This window comes from Dermacentor silvarum, chromosome 4 (genome assembly GCF_013339745.2).
Source record: "Dermacentor silvarum isolate Dsil-2018 chromosome 4, BIME_Dsil_1.4, whole genome shotgun sequence".
In the NCBI taxonomy this organism is placed as follows: domain Eukaryota; kingdom Metazoa; phylum Arthropoda; class Arachnida; order Ixodida; family Ixodidae; genus Dermacentor; species Dermacentor silvarum.
Genome location: NC_051157.2, coordinates 219,468,816 through 219,476,390, shown reverse-complemented (window position 1 = coordinate 219,476,390; position 7,575 = coordinate 219,468,816). Strand labels below are relative to the sequence as shown.

Genomic DNA, 7,575 nt, shown 5'->3' with positions numbered 1-7,575 from the left:
TGCATATTAACTGAAAGAATTACACTCACATTAAATGCCGCAAGAGGACCAAGCGGGGCACTTGCTTCGCGCAGATGCATTCACACAAATTTTATAGCTACAGCCCGCCTGCAGCTACAAAATCCGAAATCGCATCAGCAGGGGCGGGAAGCGCAAGCAGCGTTTCACGCAAATTTGAAGCATAAATCGCAGCGCTACCGAGGCCAAAGTGGTATATCAATTCGGACGGACGCTTTCCAGAACGCTAGTAGCCGTTCAAACAGGGCGCACAGTTAAGAGATGGCGCTGACAAAGCGGCGAGCGCCCGTGTTGACAAAGTCCGAAACTGCGTCAGCCGGGGCGGCGCGCGCAAGCGACGTTCAGCGCAACTTTTCCGTGGAAATACCGAAAGCGGCTCGCACGTTTGCCTTGTATCGGTGAGCTGGGGCACCGTGGTGCACGCGAGAGGTGGAAACACGGCTTGAAAAGCAAAAATGAGGAATTTCTTTCGGCGCTAACTGCCGCCGGCGGTCACGAGTACGGCCCCATGGAGGTCTGGGTACTTATCGCTGCTATCATAAAGAGGTATGCAACCCCGGCCGACATCGTACCACTTTTCAATTTGTGGTGTCCGGGTGCGTTTTGTGCGATTCACGCACTGCGGCGACGTCGGGAATTGCGCCGACGAGTACGCGACCGCTCGCAGAGACAAAGTCCGAAAGCTCGTCAGCCGGGGCGGCGCGCGCAAGCGACGTTCAGCGCAACTTTTCCGTGGAAATACCGAAAGCGGCTCGCACGTTTGCCTTGTATCGGTTAGCTGGGGCACCGTGGTGCACGCGAGAGGTGGAAAGACGGCTTGAAAAGCAAAAATGATTAATTTCTTTCGGCGCTAACTGCCGCCGGCGGTCACGAGTACGGCCCCATGGAGGTCTGGGTACTTATCGCTGCTATTATATAGAGGTATGCAACCCCGGCCGACATCGTACCACTTTTCAATTTGTGGTGTCCGGGTGCGTTTTGTGCGATTCACGCACTGCGGCGACGTCGGGAATTGCGCCGACGAGTACGCGACCGCTCGCAGAGACAAAGTCCGAAAGCTCGTCAGCCGGGGCGGCGCGCGCAAGCGACGTTCAGCGCAACTTTTCCGTGGAAATACCGAAAGCGGCTCGCACGTTTGCCTTGTATCGGTGAGCTGGGGCACCGTGGTGCACGCGAGAGGCAGAAACACGGCTTGAAAAGCAAAAATGAGGAATTTCTTTCGGCGCTAACTGCCACCGGCGGCCACGAGTACGGCCCCATGGAGGTCTGGGTACTTATCGCTGCTATTATATAGAGGTATGCGGCCCCGGCCGACATCGTACCACTTTTCAATTTGTGGTGTCCGGGTGCGTTTTGTGCGATTCACGCACTGCGGCGACGTCGGGAATTGCGCCGACGAGTACGCGACCGCTCGCAGAGACAAAGTCCGAAAGCTCGTCAGCCGGGGCGGCGCGCGCAAGCGACGTTCAGCGCAACTTTTCCGTGGAAATACCGAAAGCGGCTCGCACGTTTGCCTTGTATCGGTGAGCTGGGGCACCGTGGTGCACGCGAGAGGCAGAAACACGGCTTGAAAAGCAAAAATGAGGAATTTCTTTCGGCGCTAACTGCCGCCGGCGGCCACGAGTACGGCCCCATGGAGGTCTGGGTACTTATCGCTGCTATTATATAGAGGTATGCGGCCCCGGCCGACATCGTACCACTTTTCAATTTGTGGTGTCCGGGTGCGTTTTGTGCGATTCACGCACTGCGGCGACGTCGGGAATTGCGCCGACGAGTACGCGACCGCTCGCAGAGACAAAGTCCGAAAGCTCGTCAGCCGGGGCGGCGCGCGCAAGCGACGTTCAGCGCAACTTTTCCGTGGAAATACCGAAAGCGGCTCGCACGTTTGCCTTGTATCGGTGAGCTGGGGCACCGTGGTGCACGCGAGAGGCAGAAACACGGCTTGAAAAGCAAAAATGAGGAATTTCTTTCGGCGCTAACTGCCGCCGGCGGCCACGAGTACGGCCCCATGGAGGTCTGGGTACTTATCGCTGCTATTATATAGAGGTATGCGGCCCCGGCCGACATCGTACCACTTTTCAATTTGTGGTGTCCGGGTGCGTTTTGTGCGATTCACGCACTGCGGCGACGTCGGGAATTGCGCCGACGAGTACGCGACCGCTCGCAGAGACAAAGTCCGAAAGCTCGTCAGCCGGGGCGGCGCGCGCAAGCGACGTTCAGCGCAACTTTTCCGTGGAAATACCGAAAGCGGCTCGCACGTTTGCCTTGTATCGGTGAGCTGGGGCACCGTGGTGCACGCGAGAGGTGGAAACACGGCTTGAAAAGCAAAAATGAGGAATTTCTTTCGGCGCTAACTGCCGCCGGCGGCCACGAGTACGGCCCCATGGAGGTCTGGGTACTTATCGCTGCTATTATATAGAGGTATGCGGCCCCGGCCGACATCGTACCACTTTTCAATTTGTGGTGTCCGGGTGCGTTTTGTGCGATTCACGCACTGCGGCGACGTCGGGAATTGCGCCGACGAGTACGCGACCGCTCGCAGAGACAAAGTCCGAAACCGCGTCAGCCGGGGCGGCGCGCGCAAGCCACGTTCAGCGCAACTTTTCCGTGGAAATACCGAAAGCGGCTCGCACGTTTGCCTTGAATCGGTGAGCTGGGGCACCGTGGTGCACGCGAGAGGTGGAAATACGCCGACGAGTACGCAAGCCACCGTCCAAAACAACGGTCATGGAGCACAGCACCGTGCGTGGCACAACGTTTGCAGAGAAAGTGCGGCAGCGGAAAGCTCGTTCGCCGTGAAAGTCAGCACAGGATGCGCGGTGGTTCAGGCACGTGAATATTCGCGAAGCCGTACTCGCCGCTGGCGAAACATTGACGATCACGACCCTCTTGCGCGGTGTTGGTTTTCACGACTTCGGCCCTGTGCAGCCGACGTAAACTTTCAAAGTTCGTCAAGGTGCGGCACGATTTCCGCCAAATCCCCGTCGAAAATGCCACGAGTACGGCCCCATGGAGGTCTGGGTACTTATCGCTGCTATTATATGGGGGTTGGAGTGCAGTCGCCCCCCGAGTGCGTGCGACCTGGGTGTCTGATATGCGGCGGGCTCCGTGCCCGTCAAGCGTGTCCCCGGAGCCTCTCCCGTGGATCCCTCGGCAATCGTCTGCAGCCTCATCCGCTTGATGCGTTAGGGGCTGGTTGTCGGACGACGCCGTATCCACGATATCGAGGTGTGTTCCGCATCGTCCTCGGACGAGTCAAATAAGAAAGCGCCGAAGGCGCGGGCGTGACCCGTCGCTTGGCGGCTTTGCCGTCTCGGCTACGTTGCAAGCGCCGATCGGTCCACCAGTGCTGCGGGCTGATGGCAAATCCCGCAAGCCGTGACCGAGTCGACGCAACGAATCTATCGAGAGTGTGCGTGCTTCTTGCCGCGTGGCGATACCCAGCCCTGCGGGGAGGGCGCCGTAGCGAGCTCGAACGCCGTCATCTCGGACTGTGCAAAGAGGTGGGCTTTGCAAAAACGAAGCGTGCTGAGGCGCCTGAAGGTGGCCTCGGCGTCGCAACAACGGCGTCCGGCATGGCTGGACGCGCAGTTGAACGATTACCTGGTTGATCCTGCCAGTAATCATATGCTTGTCTCAAAGATTAAGCCATGCATGTCTAAGTACATGCCGAAATAAGGCGAAACCGCGAATGGCTCATTAAATCAGTTATGGTTCCTTAGATCGTTTCTTCCTACTTGGATAACTGTGGCAATTCTAGAGCTAATACATGCAGTGAGCCTGAAGCCCTTTGGGCGACGGGTGCTTTTATTAGACCAAGATCGATCGGGTTTCGGCCCGTATTGTGTGGTGACTCTGGATAACTTTGTGCTGATCGCATGGCCACGAGCCGGCGACGTTTCTTTCAAGTGTCTGCCTTATCAACTTTCGATGGTAGGTTACTTGCTTACCATGGTTGTTACGGGTAACGGAGAATCAGGGTTCGATTCCGGAGAGGGAGCCTGAGAAACGGCTACCACATCCAAGGAAGGCAGCAGGCGCGCAAATTACCCACTCCCGGCACGGGGAGGTAGTGACGAAAAATAACAATACGGGACTCTTTTGAGGCCCCGTAATTGAAATGAGTACACTCTAAATCCTTTAACGAGGATCAATTGGAGGGCAAGTCTGGTGCCAGCAGCCGCGGTAATTCCAGCTCCAATAGCGTATACTAAAGCTGCTGCGGTTAAAAAGCTCGTAGTTGGATCTCAGTTCCAGACGAGTAGTGCATCTACCCGATGCGACGGCTCGGACTGAACATCATGCCGGTCCTTTCTTGGTGCACTTCATTGTGTGCCTCGAGAAGGCCGGTGCTTTTACTTTGAAAAAATTAGAGTGCTCAACGCAGGCGAGTCGCCTGAATAAACTTGCATGGAATAATAGAACAAGACCTCGTTTCTGTTCTGTTGGTTTTTGGAATACGAGGTAATGATTAAGAGGGACAGACGGGGGCATTCGTATTGCGGCGCTAGAGGTGAAATTCTTGGACCGTCGCAAGACGAACTACTGCGAAAGCATTTGCCAAGAATGTTTTCTTTGATCAAGAACGAAAGTCAGAGGTTCGAAGGCGATCAGATACCGCCCTAGTTCTGACCATAAACGATGCCAACCAGCGATCCGCCTGAGTTACTCAAATGACTCGGCGGGCAGCTTCCGGGAAACCAAAGTATTTGGGTTCCGGGGGAAGTATGGTTGCAAAGCTGAAACTTAAAGGAATTGACGGAAGGGCACCACCAGGAGTGGAGCCTGCGGCTTAATTTGACTCAACACGGGAAAACTTACCCGGCCCGGACACTGGGAGGATTGACAGATTGAGAGCTCTTTCTTGATTCGGTGGATGGTGGTGCATGGCCGTTCTTAGTTGGTGGAGCGATTTGTCTGGTTAATTCCGATAACGAACGAGACTCTAGCCTATTAAATAGGTGCGGGGTTCCCAGCACCTTACAACCTTCTTAGAGGGACAAGCGGCTCCTAGCCGCACGAAACAGAGCAATAACAGGTCTGTGATGCCCTTAGATGTCCGGGGCCGCACGCGCGCTACACTGAAGGAAGCAGCGTGTCTTTATCCCTGTCTGAAAAGACTGGGTAACCCGTGGAACTTCTTTCGTGATTGGGATAGGGGCTTGCAATTGTTCCCCTTGAACGAGGAATTCCCAGTAAGCGCGAGTCATAAGCTCGCGTTGATTACGTCCCTGCCCTTTGTACACACCGCCCGTCGCTACTACCGATTGAATGATTTAGTGAGGTCTTCGGACCGATGTCCGGCGCGGCCTTTCGGTTGCGCCGGTCTGTTGGAAAGATGACCAAACTTGATCATTTAGAGGAAGTAAAAGTCGTAACAAGGTTTCCGTAGGTGAACCTGCGGAAGGATCATTACCGGACTGTGAAGGGTGACGATCGTTTCTGCCCCGTGTGGGTGGAGCGGCTCGCTGCGCCCGACGCTTTCCGCCGCTGTCCCCGCTTGGACGCGGGGACGGCTATACCCGAACATGCGCGGGGACTGCCTGAATTCTGAGGGGCGCCCCGTGCCCAATTTGTTGCGCCCAGCGGGCGGCGGCTGCAACCTTGGACGGTTGGCTTGGCCGCGCCCGTGGGTACAAACGGCGTAACGCACTTTCATGGGTGGGCTTTCAGTCCGCCTCGACGCTCATGCGCGGAATGGGAGTAAGACGACCCGACAAAGCTTTGCCCAGTACGAGAGGAACGGTAGAGGTCGGTCAAGGAACTGGCGGTCGAGAGCTAAAGCTGCCTGCCATCCATCATTCATAGTTGGAACTGCGGTGCAAGCGCTCTCCCGTCCTCCGCGGCAAACGCCGCCGAGTCTGAAAAGGCTGGCGGCTGCCGGTCGCTTCCTGCGGCGAGTATGGAGTAACGACCCGACTATGTTGCTGCCCAAGTACTGAAGGAACGGCGCGGCATTCGGTCGGTCATGGAACTGGCGGTACGAGGGTGTGGCTGCCAAGTACAATAGGAACCGTGGCCCATAACGCCCTCCCGTCCTCCGCGGCAAGTGCCACCGAGCCCGACAGGGCCGGAGGCTGCCGGTCGGCTCCTGCTCGTGACGCGCGAGATGTCGAGATCGCGGTTGAATGCGACGACGTTGGCAGGCTATTCGCCCGCCGCCGAGGGAAAGGCGGCGCTGCTGCGAAGTACGAGAGGAAACGCGGCTTTGCTACGTCGGACGCGTTCCGCGGTTAACGGACTTGTGCGCTTTGGGAAGGCGCCGCACGTCGAAAGAGGATTTACGGACAGACGAGGGACTGAAGTCTCGAAACTTGAACGCACTTGCGGCCAGGCTCTTGCTGGCTTCGTCTTCCGCCTCGAGTAGAATTGTTGCGGCTCCGGCGCCGAAAGCTGTCCCTGGCACTGGCCGAGTGGTTTTGGAGAGCCGCGCGAGTACGCGCGCCGGGCTCTTGTCCGTCGTCTCAAGTAGACTGTCGGATCAGCAGCGGGTGTGCTGCGGCAATCCGCCGATGCGAAAGCGTGTTTGTGTGTTAGGGACATTGTGGTCAATTTGAGTACCCTTCTGATGACTAAAAGCGAGACACGTCGATGGGGGCGAGACCCCACCCGTGGCCGTGTCGCCGTGAAAGACTCCACAGCTGCTCGTGCCCCCTCATGGCCTTGCGGCTTTTTTCCAATTTTCGTGGAGCAATGTGAACGTGCACACGTAGCACACGGGTCCGGTGGGTGGTTGGCAGGGAAAACCGGCTTCGAGTGCTCGCAAAAAAGAAAAAGACGTGGTAAGGGGAGCCACGCCCCCGCGGGTGTGTAGCCGTGAGCGGCTCCACTGCATCTTGGTCCTACATCTGATCCTGGTGCATACAGAGTGGAGGCTTACGTGCACACAAAGGCTCGCGGGGTTTAGCTGGAAACGCAACACGCAAGTAGCAGGGTGTGGTGCGCCTATATGCTACCAGCTGTCTGAGACGCGGCTGTCGAAAGAGCGCGCAGACTCGAGGAGCGCGCGCAGAAAGGTGCCCTTCGAAACCACACACAGGGAGACGCCACGTGCCTAAAACCCTGGTTGTACTGTACGGAATTGAACAAACTACTTTTCACGACTCTAAGCGGTGGATCACTCGGTTCTCGGGTCGATGAAGAACGCAGCCAGCTGCGAGACTTGGTGTGAATTGCAGGACACACTGAGCACTGATTCTTTGAACGCACATTGCGGCCTTGGGTCTTCCCTTGGCTTCGTCTGTCTGAGGGTCGGATCACATATCAAGAGAGCCTTCGGCGCACAAGGGAACGTGCGTCCGTCGACTCGTTTTGACCGCGTCGGCATCACGGACAGTACGTTGAGTGCTGAAGCCACGCGCCAGCGGCCTCACGTGAGGGAGACGGTGGCGAACTGAACTGTTGTGCCAAAACTTCGCAGAGACGGAAACGAGGCATTGTACTACTGCAGCGCGGCTAGTGCGCGCCTCCGAAGAGACCGCCGCAGGATGGAGTCGGACACCTGCAGGGAAAGTGCGGTCTGAATCGCGAGGCGCAAACGTCTGTTGCGACAGCAGT

At 57.1% G+C, this 7,575-nt stretch overlaps 2 non-coding genes across 2 annotated transcripts; both read left to right on the top strand.

Moving 5' to 3' along the window:
* The first annotated feature begins 3,618 nt into the window (after positions 1-3,618).
* On the top strand, positions 3,619-5,433 carry LOC119451202 (small subunit ribosomal RNA). Its single transcript, XR_005191729.1, has one exon. It is a non-coding gene; the product is annotated as a small subunit ribosomal RNA (ribosomal RNA).
* A 1,686-nt stretch (positions 5,434-7,119) lies between these two features.
* Positions 7,120-7,272, top strand: LOC119451059 (5.8S ribosomal RNA). Its single transcript, XR_005191631.1, has one exon. It is a non-coding gene; the product is annotated as a 5.8S ribosomal RNA (ribosomal RNA).
* Positions 7,273-7,575: the final 303 nt, after the last annotated feature.